The sequence below is a fragment of the Diadema antillarum genome, unplaced genomic scaffold (assembly GCF_040938485.1).
Source record: "Diadema antillarum isolate AM-2024a unplaced genomic scaffold, OU_Dant_1.0 scf00000035, whole genome shotgun sequence".
Taxonomy (NCBI): domain Eukaryota; kingdom Metazoa; phylum Echinodermata; class Echinoidea; order Diadematoida; family Diadematidae; genus Diadema; species Diadema antillarum.
The window spans coordinates 1,135,658-1,155,525 of record NW_027270924.1 but is presented as its reverse complement, the minus strand read 5'-3'; the positions used below and the strand labels follow the sequence as shown (position 1 = coordinate 1,155,525).

The following is a 19,868-nucleotide window of genomic DNA, read 5'->3' as shown; positions in this document are numbered from 1 at the left end:
CAATTTTCATCAAATAAACGTTGAATCCTTCTTAAAATTACATGCTCTTTCATATTTCATAAGAGGTTTCTCATTATCTCACTTAGGAATGTTGAAAACATAAATCCCCACCTCAACCAGTACTGTACAGTCCCTTTAATCATTGCAATGCTGTAATTAACTGCTGCTGTGTACTTCATCTGCTGCTTCACCAGCATTTGACACCAACTTCTGTCGCTATAGTTGGAACCAAAACTAGCGAGAATATTCATCAAGCCTATCCTGAATGCAAAGATGTTACTTGTATATTCTAAATGTTTTTATCTTCATGTATTTGAAAGCTTGATAGCAGTATTCATCAGTATAGTACTGTGTATAAGGACTCCATGAGCTCTGATGTGAATATTGTAATTCCTGTACTATGATGTGATTATTACATGATATAATGGTATTGTATGATACATCATATCCCTCCTTATAACAACGAACAACAATCCTTAAAATCTTTTAACAAGATTTTGTTTCATTTGTTTTTTCCATCACTTAGGAACGCAAAAGCTTCAGGTTGTGTAAATATAAGTGACAATAAATGAAGCCCCTTCCAAAGTTTATTAAACCTTGGCCTCCAGATGGGTTGTTGACATTGAATGTGGAACTATGGCTGTTGGAAACAATTCACCTTCAATCACAACTTCACTATAGCTCTGTAGTTGTATGTTATATGATTCCCCGCCCCCTTCTTTTTAGAGCAGGGTCTAAGAATTACTATTTCATTGTATGAATGTGTATGAGACCTATTGTACTCAATGCTCATCTACAACTTTTACAGAATTCTTGATGATGACCCCCCCCCCCCTTCTCACAGAGATCAAATTGAAGGACGGCATGAGAGACTTTGTTATGATTGCTCACAAGACTCCAGAACTTAAATGTATTATATCAAAGACATGTATCATCCATACTATAAATATTGTATGATGTATTACAGTCCAATATCAGAAAATTGAAAGTGGCTTAATGTTGATAGAAAGTCTGTTTCACCCGACACTGCTGATACAGTAAACATTTTCTCCCGGCAAAACTGCATTTCCTCTTGTTGAGGGCCCTGTAATCTGTAGCTATGCTGTGTTGTAAATGACAATAGAACCTCTCCATTACAAACTTTTGACGATGTCTATCAAATATCAATATGCAGGCAGTTTGTGGAATCAGAATATCGTAATTTCAAGCAAATTTACTAGAAAGTTTGACAGCGTGGAGCGATGGGAATTTTTGAAAAGACAGGGTTTGCCAACTTTGTTGTCTTTTGTGCAGATCGCTACATCAGTGGCTATACCTGATGAACCAGGAAGGTTGCACATGGCTTGTGGCATATAATATGAAACAGCTATTGCCATGCCCTCTATCCCTGGCCACTACTACCACCATCACACATTTTACGCTAGATATTTAATGGTTTGCTTTGGCATGACAAGGGCAACCATCTGTTTAGGACATATTTAGGCATATAATATGCGAAATATCCAAGCTCTTAGTAGTCCTATTCACACACAATGGAAATGTACAGTTCTTCAATATCCATCTTTGCAATGTGATGCCCAAACCATCAATTCTTTGTGTACAATATAAAGTATATCTCAATTTTTTTTTTCATATACATATTTTGTAAACCCTCGTGATAATTTGCCTCACACAGTGTGTGAACAACATGGAAAAAAATTCAGTTTTTTAATCCCGTCATACAACTTGCAATGATAGGTTCACACCCTAGGGTACATGTACAGACAAATCAGAGATTTGAAGTGCTTCACTTGCTGCTAAATTCTTTTTCTTTTTTTTTTCGTGGTCATATGTTATAATTGTTGCAAACACAATTTGATTTTTTTTCCCAAAAATCAATCAAATTTGTGTGTGAATGGGTCTAGTTTGACACCTTGCGCTTTCCATGTGTGGCACATGTATTTCCCTGCGCGAACAGATTGCCTTTCATCCCAATCACATGACACCCGGTTGACATGTCCTGGACTGTGAGTGGTAGAAGGGCGTTTAGAGCGCTTCACAGAGCCTCTGTGGCCGTGCAGCTCTTCTGCTCCCAAATGGATGACATCATTGCAGTGTCCACCGTGTAAAATGGTGTAAACTTTCCCCCGCGCCAGTTCCCACTGTCCTCCCATTTCCTCATCCTTGGCTGGTGCCAAAAGCATCCTTGTGGGATTCCACTGGAGAGACAGTTTGACCCAGAATTATACCGTCTTCCTTGTCAGTCCGTTTACTTCCTGATTCTCTGCTCTAGACCAATGCATTGCACAGCAAGATGGACACTAAATTGTAATAGCCAATTACTTTTATATGGATGTGTTATATGTTTTGTAATTCCAGTTGCATTTTCTCTTCTTTTTTGTTTTATTTTATGTTGTGAGAATCCATGTATTATCATGATATTTTATCAATGTCATTATGAGTAGTCATATTTATTAATAATAAGCAAATATCTTCTGTTGTGAGGATATTTTATTCCCAGGAATATTAGTAACAAAGTGTTTGATCACTTGTTCGAATATTGAATGTCCACGCTGTGTTCCACTATATACACTGCTATGTTGGGCAGGTCTTTGGCAGGCTTTCTTGTTTATCAGCAATATTCTTTGGTTTGGAATCATGCATACAATGTGACTGTAGAAGTCAAATCATTCCATTTGATTCAGTGACAATGTTAGATCAGACTTAAATGCTTATCATAGTAACTACACTGTGCTTATTTCATCTTTCCAGAGCTGTGTTCATATTAAAGTTTGTTCTGTGCCCCTCCTCCACTTTCCTTTCTTTCACTCACAGGGTGCATTTGTGCTTCCATTTTGGGGGCCAAAATCAGGCTTTTGAAACGTGATTAGTGCAAAATGCCGTTGCGTTCATGCTCATTTCGATAGACACACTGATTCAAAATGCCGATCCAAAACGCACAAAAAGGTGCGTTTACGATCAGCGTTTCTGACTAATCACGTTTGACGGGGAAGCATAAACGCAACAGCGTTTCTATACGCGTTTAGTGTGACGTCATCTAAACGCCTTTCCGGTTCACATGAAAAAGCACACGCCCGGCCAGCCAGCTACCCTTGCCTGTGCAATTTTCCCATGTACTGTGCGTACGCATGTCTTTCCCAGCTGGTCTCTCAGGCCAGGCCACCAATCGCAGCGCGCGCCCCAATTTGACCTGCCTCTGCTGAGGTTAGCAAAGCAATCACAAACGCTCTTTCCAAGGCTCAAAGAAAGTGAGCATAAACAGTGCTCCCTTGAACAGCGTTCTGAATCAGCGTTTCAAAACGCTGATTCTGCCTTCGCAAATTGAGCATAAATAAACCCACATTCTCCCTCCTTATCCTCTCGACTTCCACATGATGTATTCAGACATCATGACCCTGCTTACATTTGTGTTTCATGTTTCTCCTGAAGGATCATTGATTCCTCGCTTAAATTCCAAAGAGCCTTTTTTTTCTTTTACAGTGAATCATAACATCAGTTTAACAGGTCTTTGCATTCTTTTCCACTCTTTCTCCATCGTGTTGTTTTTTCTAAACCTCCTTTGGTGTCATTTCAAGCCATATCTTTTCTTCTCTTACGGCTGATAGCTTTATACCCGACTGTTCATCCTGGTGGCTCTTCCTCAGTATGAGCTATTACACGTATGTGGCAATGTACTGTGCGATATTGTGATTGTGTTATTGGACTCTCTGTTACATGTCCTCAATACGCTCACAAGTATGTGTGCCGTATAACATACGAGGAGAAACAAGATGCAGGTTTTTCTACCAGTGCAGTGTAACCAGAGACTTGAGACGAAGACATGGGTTCTCCAAGTTACTTTACGAGTTCTATGAAGCCAGTAAGACTTCTCCTCTTGCAGGGCTATAAAAGCAACGTGTTGCACAAGGAAATATCAGATATCACTCGTGAAGTGGGCTGAGCCATGAGCTGATGTACACACACATGTTGTATGATGATTTTTTTTTTCTTTCATTGTAGGGATCAAATGGGCTACGTCTTTGGTTTTGTGTCAGTCTTTGTTTAGTTTGTCAGCAATTTTTCTATTTTTGATCACCATTCTTTTTTTTAATAAAAGAATTTTCAGTCTGTTTTGAGCTGCTTGCATAAGCATTGAGAATCTATATTCATAGTACCTTTTGGGATGTCCATGTTCAAATCAAACAGCAGATGGCACATTTTGATTGAATGACCTCATCCGAAGGTTTTCATGATAACGGAAAAGGCAGGATTGCTGTGATAATCGCCAGAGCTTTCTCTCCCCTTAGGCGGGGGAACGAATCAACATGTCACTCACAGACCATTTGCAGCGCATTGCAAAATGGGGCTCGTAAGTGCACTCTAGTGTAAACCATGTTCTAACGAGCCGCACGCTTATCGCCCCAATGTGCGGGTCTGACGTTTATACCATGACCTCTCCCACGACACATCCTCTCAAGAAGATTTGCTGGTGAGATTTTCCAGGCTACAATTTGTCATTTGAGCATTTGAAGAAAAAAAAAAGTGTGAAAATTGAGATGGAATTTGTAGGAGAGAGGTAGAGAGCAGTTTACAAAACAGCCAGAAATGTGACTATTTACAGAAAATGAGGGTGTGTTCAAAGTCATTTGTGCAAGTTGGTATTTCACACTTGATTTGTCTCCTTTTTGAATGCTGACATGAATCTCCCCACAACCTAACATATCTGTCTGTCTGTCTGTCTGTCTGTCTGTCACTTTCTCTCCCTCTTTGTAACTTTCACTGCCAAGCTTCGAACCATTTCTGTGATTTTTAAAGTTGGTATTTTCCTCCAACACATAAAGTAGATTCAGTCCAAAAGTTATGAAGCTTTATAAAAAGCTGTACTTACATCCATATGCTACCCTCTCAAGAACTTTTTTTAATGGTATGTCAATTTGTGATGTCACAACAGAACAGCAACAATTAAATATGCTGTTCAAACAATTTGAAAAGAATTTGAAAAAAAAAATCCTATGATTGTAGTGCATAAAGAGGAGGGTGTGTACAGTTCTGGGTGAGGTGAGGATTTAGCTTTTAATGTATTGCGAGACATTCAGAAACCACTCTATGAGATGTCAAAGAACATGCAATTCTAAGGGGTATCAAAAGTTTATTTGATGAAAATCGGTTTTGAAATGGCAGAGATATCCAAAAACAAGGTAAAACAAAGAGATCCTAATAAAAGGCGTGGCCTCTCACCTTTTATTATTATCACTTTTTTGGATATCTCAGCCATTTGAAAACTAATTTTCATCAAATAAACATTGAATCCTTCTTAAAATTACATGCTCTTTCATATTTCATGAGAGCTTTCACATTATCTTACTTAGGAATGTTCAAAACATGAATCCCCACCTCACCAGTACTGTACAGTCCCTTTTAGCATGCTCAAAGGGCACACAGACTGGGAGCATTAGCCTATAATCAGTAACAAGTTGAGAGAATGTATAGGTGTGATTTTTTATTTTCCCAAAAAAGAGAAATGGAATTTTTTTTTTTTTTTATTAGAGAGTAGAGCCTGTGAGTCATGATGGTATATGTATATCTGTTATGTGAAAACTACTCACCTCATTTCATCCATTTCGTTGTGGCTCCTCATGTTCCACCAAACAAGAAGCTTTGCTTTCTGTCGATGACGATGATTGTCATCCGGCCAGTGCTCAGATAACACCCCGTCCGCATTCGTCCATCACACGTGATTGTGCACGGCCCCGCGATAGATGGTTGGATGCTTGCTGTTAGCCTTGGGTGCCATGCCCGTAATAGGCCAGCTTTAATGTATTCAGATCCATGGATGCATCTTCTTGGAAGATAATTCAATTCGTCTGTTCCTCTCGCATAGTGTGGTGTATCCCAGTAGTAATTGATGCAACCAAGTATGAATCAAATCTTAGACCACCTTACTTTATTAATGAGAACTTTACCTTCTATAGATAACAAAATACATTAAAAAGAATATTTTTGGAGGATTCCCCCTCCCTGATATCAACATTTCATATTTTGTAGCGCAATTCATGTATTACACTGTGTTTTATCATGAATATTTATGTGTCCTTTTTTGTGGCTATCTGGATGCATTGTTTATTTTTTTTTCGGTGTTTGTTGTTTTTGTTTTTTTACTGTAAAACTGTCACAATACAGCCTCTGGCTGTGACAAAGTTGATATCAATAAATCAAATCAAATCTAATAGATTCAAAATGGAAATTGCAATGGAAATTGCAATGAAAGAGTGACCATATCGGCTTTGGGGCTAATAGGAGATATTTTGGATATCAACTGCCGAAAAACGAACAAACGAACAAACAAACAAGCAAAACAGAAAAAAGAAACAACAGCCCCCAAAACCCAAGTCCCTTTTTGATGGATAAAAGAATACGTACAAACAAGCATATTATGATCTCTTTTTGTTTCCTACTTACCCTTCCTTTTAATAGCATCTTCATCTACAGCATGTTTCAGATGAACAAGAATAATTTGATGATAATATAGTTGTGTTTGAATTATAGATATTATAAAGTATGATACCTTTTTATCATAGGCAAGCAATGTAAACATTGTGTAGGGAGGAAGATACTTTTTACATCCAACAAGAATAAACAATATTCTGCACTAGAAAAAAAAATAGAACTAAGATTTCATGATGTTAGGAAAAAAAAAAAAGGTGTGATGGTTGATCAGTCTTGTACAGATGCTGATGTTGGAAATGATATGGAGCTTGAATGCATACTTTAATAGTCTTGCCAGAATTTGATGAACTAGGGTTCAAAGTTGATAGCCATTGTCATCACTTTATGTGCCAGTTTGGAGGACACACACTCTCCCTCTCCCCTCTGACACACACACACACACACACACACACACCAAAATAAACACCCCCCCCCCCCCCAAGCAACAACAGTCAACCAGCCTGGTGTGGAGACTAATGATTATCCCGTCCAAGTGACTCCTCACTACCCCCCACTGCAGCAATCCGCATCATTCAGGACATTGTTGTTGCTGTTTTCTTTTTAATAATGAATTCCTGTGGGGGGAAGGGATGACTCACCACTGCTCCTCATCCCGACCCATCCTCATCCTCATCCTCCTTCCCAACGCATCGTCACCGCCACCATCATCATCAGCGGCAGCATCAGCATCACCCCAGCCGTCTCGTCTCTCTGCCCGACTTCTTGACCCTCTCATGTAGGCACTCTCATCAGAGGAGCCACTTGGAAAGTTTTAGTAATCTTAGAGGGGGAGATCTAGGTTTTTATGTCATGACCCAAAATAAGAAAAATGGTAATTCCCAAGCATATGCTTCACAGCTGTGCTTGCATTTATACACGTAAGTGACATTTTGGTATCCAGCGATGATAGGGATTTTTTTTTTTTCAAAAGCGAGTTTCATGTTCCATCCCATCTGTAAAGTGGATGAGATGGCTAAGGATTGTATTTGTGTATCAAGCTACTAATGGAATAATATGTAAGATGACTATGTCTCCCTCAAGCGTGGATGTTTTTTTGTGGAGATTTTGTTTAATTTTTCATCCAGCGCTTGCTCATATGTTATTCCATGTAGAGTTCACTTCCATTTTTGTACTTCCCAGATGGTCTAATTTCAAAGGTCATAGGCCATACATTGAAAAGAAACCAGGGCCCCGTCTTATAAAGCCTTCAAATCAATCACAAGTCCCCAAATCAATCGCAACTTGCATTGCAGCACACACAAAACATGTGATTGATTTCTATCGCAAGTCTTTATAAGACAGGCCCCAGATATCAATCATAAGCACAAATGGAATTGAACAGAAATGAATGGAATGCATGAGTAGAATAGAAATCATGTCATAGCTCAAAAGTTTTGGGTACATGAAGATACATTGGTCTCAACATATCAAAACAAACATACGACAACGCCAAGATCGTGGCAAAATCTGCAGAAGATGATCTACTTGTCCACAACACGATGATTTCGTGACAAACTGTAGACTTGTGGTCAACTACCATGAAAAGTCTGCCTCGTGAATATTTATGACAGTGCAGTGGAGCCGAAATATTGGATAAGCTGTTCTGACCTTAATTTATGTGACCATTGGTCATTCGACTCTTGCAATGGTCATGGGCAGTTGCAGACGAATCCTGCCGCAATGCCTGATGGGAGAACGAGAAGCTGTGAGGAGAATTTGCTTTCGTAATTGATACGCAGAATTGGCCATCTGTCGTCACTGTGCAGAAGCACAGCTGGGGGTAGATTGGATTGATTGGTGTGGACACGGTGGGTAATGATGTCGCGCATGTTCGCCATGCCGGGGGACCCACAGTCCATGGGGCGAATTTCTGGTAGAGATGGCGTCGCGACGGTGCTGCTGTAGTTACTGTAGCAGTGGGAAATGTTGCACTCAAGGCCTGAAGAAGTTTGCATGGCTGATACAGTTCTTTTGAATTTTTGTTGTCTGTTTTGTGTGTTTTGTCAGTTTGTTGCTTTGCCTTTAACACAAGAAAGGTGGGGATACCTGTGGTGTTGCTTATTCTAGGCCAAAATAGTTCTTCTTTTAAATGCACTTTTGTTGGGGCAAGAGGCTTGACCATCTGTGGGCATGACATGCATACACATCTTTAAAGGGATGGTACAGTATTGGTGGAGATGAGAATTGGGCCTTTAACTTTTTTGTGAGATACCAAGAAAACTCATATGATATAGTGCAGAAATTACCATTTTAAGAGGAAATCAAAGTTTATTTGATGAAAATCGGGTTTGGAATGACTGAAACATCAAAAAACAAAGTAAAACAAAGCGTTCGTAATAAAGTGTGGGTCCCACACTTTATTAGAATCGCTCTTTTTTGGATATCTCAGCCATTTCAAAACCAATTTTCATCAAATAAACGTTGAATTCCTCATAGAATTACACGCTCTTTCATATTTCATAAGAAGTTTCTCATTATCTCACCAAAAAATGTTAGAAACCTGAAATTAGGTCTCAACCAAAACTGTACGATCCCTTTAACATAACCTATTTCGCAATTCGCACAAAACTTCCAGCAAGGAGTAATGTGTATTACGCAAGCTCAGCTGTTTTTTGTTTTATTTTTTTAAAAGTATTTTATAAGGTATTTTGAGTGTGCGTATTATGATATCCAATTTTATCTTTATTGTATTGCCAGTCTGCTGCGTGAAGAGTATAAAATGGTTCCTAATTGTTTAAAAGCTTTCATTCCTGGAAAAAAAAAATGTTACCAAAACATTCACACACATTGTATGTGTGATGGTTCCAAGCTTTGTGACACAAGTATACACTTTGCCTGCACCAGTTGGTACTTTCATATGGGATTGCTCACTCAACCTGATCTCCTTGTCTGTTTCATGGTACATGCCTATCAAATATTATGTTTTATTTCGTTTCATGGACTTGGTCTTACAGGCCTTGACAGGCTAATGTAGTTGACTTTCTACAAGCTTTTTATCTCGAGGTATAATGTGATGTTCAGAATTTTAACCTTTGGAGGTCTATATGAGACTGATGTTTACCCATCAAGTCCCATAACACCACAGTTTTGTGGTTTGATCAGCAGGGTACAGTATTCTAGAGATGCTGATACATGTACAATGTACATGTAGGCCCTAGATGTACAAGTGTAGTTCTCCTTTATTGCTAGCATTTCATAAAGTGCTAAACACTCTCTTCTCCTTGAGCCAGTCTTTCATCATGTTCCATAGTTTTATTTCATTCACAGAGGATTATAAGGCTTCTCAAAAAGCACTATTCATGTGACTGTTCCTCAAATTGGCAACACACATGGAGATTGAATTGAAGGTGTCTATTTCACATAGGCCTAGACAAGTGTCAAAGTTTTAAAAAAAATTTTCTGATTTTTTTTTTTTTCAAAGAAAATGTACAGTTGTAGAATTCATTATGAGATTCAGAGTTGCCAATTTTTTTTTTTTTTTTGTTTTAGCACAAGATGATAAAATTCTGCAGCAAAATTACTCCAACACTTGACTGGTTTAAAAGATTGGCATGCAGTCAGTTCAGTCTCTTTAGCTTGTACTGTAAAAGTGGAAATTTTCGCGGTGTTGAAATTTTCACACATTTCGTGCAATCAGAAACAAGCGCAAAAATAAAAGCACCCGAATATTTCTACTTGCCATATGTTCCTGTAGTTCATGTCTTGATACCACGGTATTAAAAACACGCGAAACTCTTCTTATCCGGCCGAGCGCGAAAAATTAGTCGCGCGAAAATATCCACTTTTACAGTATACCAGTCTAGTATGTGTATGCCATCTACTAGTACAATTTTGTATCTGGCACAAGTTGCACATGTTATCTACCCCCCCCCCCCCCCCCACCCCCACCCCATTGCATTTTTCAGGTGTGACCTATTTTCTGGTTGAGGGAGTAATCCCTGTATTTATGAGGCACATTCATAAGTGCAGGAATACATGTATATTGCAACAATAATGCACAGAGATGCTGTGTCCTTGTATGTCTCACATTTATCTGTGTGTTTGTGTGTGTGAAAGACGCATCCCATGTAACATGTGAATGTACAGTATATGTAGTGACTGCTGCTGAATGCAATAGTGTGTAATGAATGACCCATATTTTTTTCTTCATCTTCACAGCAGTGTCATTCAATTAGTCATATTGATTACTCTTTGATGATATGCTATGCATGCATAGATTTCATAGCATGTACATATATTTAGGAAATGCTAGATCAGTGCAAATTAGAATTTGTACTTTCAGTCTTTTAATTTGCCCTTTTTTCTGTGTCTTTAGGTGATGAAACAAAATTAGAGCTACGACACATTTCGTTTGTAGTGAGGGTATAAAGTAAATAGATATGTTTACTGAATATTTTCATGATATAACTGTTAAAGGGACTGGGGATGAGTGTTCGGTTGTGCAAAACATGCGAAAGAGAAGGTGCTTTGGGTATAAAATGAAAGGTAGATATGTAACTTAACATGTGTGAAAATATCTTGGAAATCGGAATCTTCTCAAATGTTTTAAAAAGCGAAAAACAAAACATACTTTTCTGGAAAAAGACCCTTCGATACGATGGCGATACGTATTTGAATTGCGGAATACTGCTTGTTGACTGCGAACATCAAGCCAACTTACAGCGAAATCAAGCCAACATGCCGAGTGAGCTGCGGAACTACTAGTAGTTATACGTAGAGCAATTGTGGCTAGCTCTACGGCTGGCTGTGCCTATGGGCGCGGCGAGCGCTGGCCGCACTTCACTTGCCATAACTCGCATCATCATACACAGTGTCCAGTGCTAGTGCTTCTAAGCTCGAGCTACTGTACGATCTTGCGTGTTTTCATTTGATGAGAGCGCTAACCTAAAATCAACGGACTCCTCCTTTTCTGATTCACATGTCCTTCTTCCAAGATATTATGAGAGCTAGTTCTATCGTCGGAAGACTCGGTAGGCTACGTATCCTAAAAGCCATCAAACTCCATTTATTACAAGATTCTTCGTTGAGAAGTACCGAAAGCGGGATAGGTGAATGCGGTACAGTAATACGTAGCCCGACCAGACGCCGGGCGGGCTATATGTACAGCGACTGGGCTGTGTGTGTACGTACATAGAAACTTTTCCGGGTAAGGACGGACACAGCCGGCCCAGCGCTAGGTCGGTACCATGTACGCAGTAACTGCCGTGCTTCGCACGGCGTCTGGTCGGGCTACGTAGAAAAAAAAATCAACGAAATCTCAATTTACAATAATTTACAATTCATGTAATTATTACATGAAACACAAACGGGTTGTGTTATTACATGTACATGCAATTCAATGCAATCTTCATGGCAAACCCATTTTTTTTTTCTTCAAAGATTTGAAACACAAGTACCGAGTAGGCCAGAGAATTCGAAGTATCCGGTACAAAGTACTACAATGTTATATCTAAACTTGCATTGGAACTAACCAATAGTTCATTTTTATTACCGGTACAACTTGTCATGTATTCGTAATTTCATGTGACTTTAATAGTTGTAACATTTATTGTGGATGATTTTCTTCACAATTGACACATGCACATACTAGGTTAGAAAGTTGGTCATTGGTATGGCTTAGGCCTACCTATTTTCTGTATAAATAGGGTTAATTGGAATTATTTCACAGATACACACAAAAATGTTGGGAATCTGATCATTTTCAGTCTTCTAGACTGAATAATGTGATACCTGTAATAGTCTAATAACCAATCCAACAATTTCTGAGGCTATCTTATACATTTTCTTATTTATCATACACATTGTACAATGCAACCATGCATGATGCAATGTCTTGTTCACCTATACAAGGAGAAAATCAAGACACAAGGAATAATCTGTTCAAGTCAATTATTTCCACATAGGTCAACAACATTCACTCAGTTTTTATCTAGAACCCTGATTAGGTTTCTATCATCCAAACACATTTTTTTCTCATTGGTAAATTGATGCTTAACAATTAGGCCTGTATACACAGGTAATATCTTGTTGTGATATTTCAGTGAATTTAAATCTAACACATTACTTATATAGGGCTAGGGTTCACTTAGCTCTCTAGCACTCATCACACTAAAAGCAAACTAGGGCAGCACACATGTGTTACTTGGAAGGAGTCCCCTGGCTAACTAACTTGTAGCCAGTTTATTCTTCACATAATTTGGCATGGGTTTACATGTAAATGTGGGTTGTTACATAAATATTCATGCATACACAAAATCAACATAACAGAACATGCAAATAAAGAAACAAAGGTTAAAACTAAATATTCATAATAATATGTAAATGATGTGCAGGCTTGGGTGATTTAGGCATGATTTCAGTATTACAGGGAACAATGGGTGAGAAGTGAAAGAGTGGAAAATGTCATGTGATATGTGGTGTGTCTGTGATACAATTGTAGGTGGGGTGTGTGGATGCCTGTGGATGTGAATACCGGTACTACTGTATGTGTGGGTTGACGTATTTATGTGTAGAGGGGTGGTACCTGTAATAACAGAAGGGGGGATACACTTATAATAAAAGGTTCAAAATAAATCCCTACACTTACGTTATACTACCATGCATAAATACAAATTTCATGTGCACATATAAATTGCATGTGTACATGGGACCTACATTAGAAGTTGTGTGTACCAGGGTACACTGACCTTACATTTTCTTTTATCTTTGCATGTATATTTGCATTTGGTGTTGCATCATGAGCACAGGTTCTAATTGCAAATGTGCTACATGTATTTAGAAACTGCTCTCACAGTAATGTGATGTGATATACAATGTAGAGATAACAAATCTGTGCTGGCTACTTGCATGTAGGCCTATATCTTTTAAATATAAAATGTCATAATAGAAATAGTTGTAAAGCAAAGATTGCCAATTGACACAGGTAAGGTAATCATTTGCAGAAAAAAAAAGAAAAAAGAAACTGCTCAGCATTCTGTCATTAGTCAATTTGGGCATCTACACATTATACTCCTATCATATTGAACAATTATGATAATAATACTATAACATGTAAATTAAAGAACCTTACAAATGCAACCACTTTCAAATAACTTGCACATTTGCAGGGAAAAAATATTGAAGTGAAAGTCCAAGAATCAATGTCACAGGGTTAATGACTTCAAGTACAAAGAACACTATACTATTTCAGTGTGGAGACCTTCTACATATTGCATTGTCAAAACACAATTGGTTTAGGGTTTGAGCATATACAATTATATCAGTAGAACATCATGTAGGGACCTACCAAAATGTATATTACAATGTATTTTTATATCTATGTGAATGAAAACTGAACATCTTGTTTGAAGCACTTCCAACACATTTGTTTATCAAAATTCATACTTTTTTTTTTTTTTTGGCCACAAAATATAGATGCAATGAATATTACAAGGGCACAAACTCCATTTACCACAAAAATATTGTCCTCATAATAATGTGATTTGATAGAGTTATCACAAAATTTTGTGCTGAAAAAGTGTCTTCCAAAATGCTGATGGACAATGCTACTGTGTAGGACCTGCTGTGCCACTTGAATGTAACACATGGCATGATATCAGTGATCACATAAATGATGAGGATAATAATCATTATGAAGATGATGATAGTAATAAAAAATTAGCAACAACAACAATAGTAGTAGTAATAATAATAATAATAATTAGAGCAATAATGAAATGTGTGAAAGGCCCTTCAGTGATGTACACTGTTGTGCATGACAGCCCTGCTTAAGTTCACTTTAAAACACTGATGCAATATTTTATCGTAACGGAGTAATTGTAGTTTTTCACCTCTGAAACACCTGGGAAACACAGGGGGAAAAAAGACCAAATGAAAAAAAAAAAGGACAAAACACTTTGTGCCTGGATATTGCAGCCCTTTCAGTTTCCAGTAACAGTTTAACGCACATGCAGTTTAGGAGTTTACAGGATTTATTTTCCCTACTTGCTACATGGGGCAAGAACAAATTTTCCAGGCAATCAATTCACTGTTTCATTCTGATTCACACATTTGAGTACTAACATGTTTGTTGTTACCTCACAGGAAAGACAGAAATAGAGAGTTCAGAGATATAAATGTAGTGTCATATCAGTTATCACTGCCATCACATGAATGTAGTCTATGATTGGAATTGATGTTATTCATGTTCAATGTGCATTTATCAGAATCCCCAACAATCCTGGTACAAAGGTGCAGCTTTTTCATTACTAACATGTCTTTTGCTATAATACACAATGAAGGCATAAATTGACAGTAGGCCTACAGGAAGAACTGGTGTCAGAGCTATTATCATTGCCATCACTTGGATGCACTCAACATAATTATGATATTGAAGTCATCCAAGTTCAGTTTTCAAACATTTGCCAGCCACAAAGAAGAACATGAGAGGGGATGTCACTGGCTTCATGGAGCTAAGTAGTTGGGAGGGCTGGTTCTGATTGATGAGAGGGGATGTCACTGGATTCACTGAGCTTGGTGGCAGAGAGGGCTGGTTTCCACTGGCGAGATGGACGTCACAGGTCTCACCGAGCTGCGTAGCCTAGAAGAGGCAGTCTTATTTGGCGAGAGGGGGTGTCACTGGCTTCAACAACCTGGATATCTGTGATGGCACTTGGATGTGATGCTAGCTGTTCCACTGCAATAGAGGCCAACAAGCACATTCTATTGATCTCTCATCTAATGACTGAATGTTGGTAATAAAGTAACTACTACACATTTACAATGAAAAATTATTTTACTACTCATATAGACTCAATTAACTATTCAGTAATACACATAGTAAATATTCTCTTTAAAGACTATCATTCAAGCAATGACAAGTTTAGTACTGATGAAAGCAATTATGTTATATGCTGAAAGTCCAATGAAAATAGCTCATTTTATTTATGATATTTACATAAAAATTCCCTAATATGCATGCCAAAGGGACGTCTTCATCATCTACTGTAAAAGTGGAAATTTCTTGCGGTGTTGGTTGAAATTTTCACGCATTTCGCGTAAGCCGAAACTAGCGCGAAAATAAAAGCATGCGAATATTTTTGCTCGCCATTTGTTCAAGTAGTTGATGTCTTGATTCCGCGGAACTATAAACATGCGAAACTCTTCTTACCCCGCCGACCGCAAAAAATTAGTCGCGCTAAAATATCCACTTTTACAGTAACCTGTTATCTCCTTACATCTGCCCAGGCTCTGATAAAATCAATATCTGTCAGCACTCTCACCAGGTTTTGATCCACTTCAATTTGACCCAAGTCCTTTCCTCAGAGTAGCATTTTCCTCCACAACTAATTGGAGAAGGCAACGGCATTCATGAACTTGTCCTTTTTCCATTTCACAGGGGCATCTGGACTGGAGTTCATCTGTATATCAGACACAATGAAAGGCATTAACACTGACTTACAATTAGGATAGTCCCGTTAGTTCTTCACCAATCTGTAAATTTAGTCACAGAACTTGCTATCCCATGTATTTCAGTGTAGAGTCTACCAGGTAGCTTTATCTTGTAGTGCTCACATACATGCAACAGAGAAAACTCCATGAAATATGTTAGAAATAGACTGTCTACTGTAGAACTTAAATAGCAAAAAGGAAAATAAGACCTACAGAGACCCTAGCCAAATTTTTGATGAGTTGACACTGCACATGACGTCGGGATGACCTCAGCCTCTCATTGTGCATCTGGGTAATTCTGTGAAGTTGGGGCACGAAGTGTGACATTTTAGCATAACTCAATACTAATTATGCTATACATGTATTGTTTATAGGCTTTGCAGTTGTATTGAGACCATACATTTTCCTGGAAATTTTGTGCCATTCCGACTCAATTTTGATGAAATTATTAAAACGATATGTAATGGTGTCCTGTAGCATCGTGACGTGTCCATGTAGCATCGTGATAGTAAACATTTGGTCCTAAAAGACAAATTAAGGCAATTAGCTTGACCAAAATTTGATATAATATGCATAATTACTAGATTAGTCAGATAGCTAAATATCTTAACTCTCCTTTCCACAGTTTTACACAAAAAAGGACACCGCATAGCATCGTGATACATTTTGTAATTTTCTTTTAAAATTGAAACTGTGTACAGGAAATTTGAGATATTTAGCTATCTTATTCATACCTTGTATATATGCATATTGCATCAAATTTTGGTCAAGCTCATTGCCATAATTTGTCTCTTGGGACCAAATTTTAAAATATCACGATGCTACGTGGACACGTCACGATGCTCCAGGACACAGTGTTACATATTGTTTAATAACTTCATTAAAATTGAGTCTGAATGGCACAAAATTTCCAGGAAAATGTGTGGTCTCAATGCAAATGTAAAGCCTACAAACAATAAATGTATAGCATAATTGATATTGAGTTATGCTGACATGTATTTTGTCAATATCACGATGCTACATACATGGACACTGCCCCAACTTCATGGAATTACCCATCTACAAAGTAGGCCCTATTTATTTATATGTTGTGTATACAACCTCACATCGGGCCTATGATGTCTTTCAATCCAGCCACATGCAAGGGATTTGGGGGTCTGTATAATTCCACATACAATCATATAGTAGGCCTATATGTGGCTGCAATGTACAAACTATGTAACTTGTAACCCTAAAAGTAATGATCAAGACAACCATAATCTTATTAACCACTACCACAGCTTTGGGCTTAAAAAAAAAAAAATGTTATAAGTTAAATTACAGCAAGAATAAGAACAGCATCGTTTGAGAACACAGAGTTATCTAACAATTTATTGATGTTTTGTGTACTAAATATCAACATTAACTTTCATTTGCAGGTTCAAAACAGTTGTTGGATCTAGGTGTATTAAAATAGTACCAGGTAATTAAAGTTAGTTTGTACAAACCTTTTGTACCGACGGAAGGGCTGGTCTCAATGGGCAAGAGGGGATGTCACTGGCTTCATCAAGCTGGGAGGGCTGGTCTCGACTGATGAGAGGGGACATCACTGGCTTCACCAAGCCGGGTATAGGCTACATTGTAGCTGGTCGAAACTGACGAGAGGGAATGTCATTGGCTTCATCAAGCTGGTTAGCTAGGAGGGCTGGTCTCAACTGACCAGAGGGGCTGTCACTGGCTTCACTGAGCTGCCTAGTCAGGATGGGTCCGTGAATGCGATGCTGGCTGTTGCCCTACAAAAGATACCCACAATAATATCTGACAGACCTTTCTCAACAATTAGCACCTACTGTGCTACAAAGCATACACCATTAACCACTACACTATAGAGACTGAGTGAACTGCGCTACAATGCATATACGCCATTAACCACTTATGTACGCACAATAGATACACTTCAATCAACATTTTTGCAATGCCATGTGTAACGGAGACAATAACAAGGTACCTTACCAAACATGTGAATTCACATTTTTGGTCCGATCATAGCTGTGATGACAACATATACACAGTTGAGTCTCCACAAAGTATTTTGTAAAAACCGAGAGTTACCAGATTCGCTGACACTTTCATTCATTCAGTGTCGTTTCGTAAAATTGGATTTCTCGCCTATCGCCAATTTGTAACAAACGTCAGTTCTGATGAGTGTTGTAACTTTCTTATTTCGACATTTTGAGACCCATAATTTGACATGAAGGTAGAATAGGGCAACATAATCCAGAATACGGTAAAATAGGAATTCGCATATTTTCATGCAAAACACAAATAGCGTGCCATTTCTTACTGTGAACAGCGATTTATGTGTAATAGAGAAGCACATTTCAAAAAGGAGAAATGTTGAGCCAAATTTGGGATGTCATTCATAGGCAAAAAAATTTCCAGTTATGGTAACTATACACAGCCCAGTTGCTGTACGTAGGTACATAGCGACAGGATTCGCACAGCGTACTTACAGCGTCTACCACTCCTAGTCCGAGGCCCTTTTTCTCTGCCATTTTATTGCTGTAGCCCGACCACACGCTGTAAGTACACTGTGCGAATCCTGTCGCTACGTACGTACAGCGACTGGGCTGTGTATAGTTACCATAACTGGAAATTTTTTTGCCTATGAATGACATCCCAAATTTGGCTCAACATTTCTCCTTTTTGAAATGTGCTTCTCTATTAATTACACATAAATCGCTGTTCACATTAAGAAATGGCACGCTAATAAAGTGTTTTGCATGTAGATACGCGAATTCCTATTTTACCGTATTCTGGATTATGTTGCCCTATTCTACTTTCATGTCATTAAATTATGGGTCTCAAAATACATAGGTCTAGGATACCTACCATACCTCAATCGCATTCTGAATACACCTTTTTGTGAATCTGCATGTAGCCTTTCTCCACATATGTGAGTAAAATCTCAGGCAAACTCTGATAGGCCTATAAGTATAAGTATATCTTTTAGTTTAATAGAAAAATGTTAGGGTGTGGCATAGGGGATAGGACACCTAACAAAATTACTAATCTAGGCCTACTATCAGTGTTACTAAATAGTAGGCCAATAGTGTGTGTAGATCCTCTAAGTGACATCTCTATCAATTAATGTTACACTAACAACACTAACACTGTAACAGTTGTTATAGGTCCTACTCACACTGAACTCCCCATGAGGTCTTCCGAGTTTCACAAATTTATTACCGATCCAGCCGAAGTGAAATGACATCTCTGTCGTTCAGCCCCTTATCTTCTAGTGTCTTGAGGGGAATTGGAACTCTACATTTTATTTTTCTGTCACCATCTCCATACTCTGTCACTGGTTTTCATGGTCTTCCTCTTCTTGGAGACAGATCTCTCGCTCTCCTCCTGCGGCTCCATTGTTAGTGTGGATGGTATTTATACGCAGCCAGCAGATCAGAGTTCAAGCGGACCCGTGCTAGCTAGCTGCCGGGTGGATCCCGGGAAATGCACCGATAACGCTCGCTAGCCAGTGAACAGGCACCCGGGTTTCGCCTCGCAATCGCGGCGATATCTTGGGCTTGCTTTTCGCCGAGGAGAAGGCAATACATTAACGCTGTGCCAAAATCGGACAAAAGAGGGAGGCAAAAACAACACTTGAACGGAGAGCCTCTAAGCCGACCCCCCGTGATTTTGACAAGCGTTACATGTAACGCTCTTCAAAAAATCATAGATATCTTCATAATGCCGTATTTTTCATCGATTCTTTTTCATTGCTTAGTCCTTTCATAGGCATTGGTCCTTGTTTTTGCCTGTTTCACTTCATGAAATAGCACTTTTGCATTTTGGGTTCCAACACTCCTCCCCAGTCCCTTTAATGTTGATATTTCAACATGATTAATTTTTTTTTTTGCGCTGAGTGGCTCAGAAAAAATACTTGCGGGTTGTTGAATTTGCACTGCGCAATTCTCGCTATCGCCAATGACGTAAAA

General features: G+C 38.5%; 1 long non-coding RNA gene across 1 annotated transcript; it reads right to left on the bottom strand.

Moving 5' to 3' along the window:
* Positions 1 to 12,575: 12,575 nt before the first annotated feature.
* LOC139744128 (uncharacterized) lies at positions 12,576 to 17,533 on the bottom strand. The gene is made up of 3 exons (XR_011711809.1): positions 17,382 to 17,533; positions 15,726 to 15,863; positions 12,576 to 15,139 (listed from the first exon to the last, which is right to left on the bottom strand). It is a non-coding gene; the product is annotated as an uncharacterized lncRNA (long non-coding RNA).
* Between the last annotated feature and the right edge of the window lie 2,335 nt (positions 17,534 to 19,868).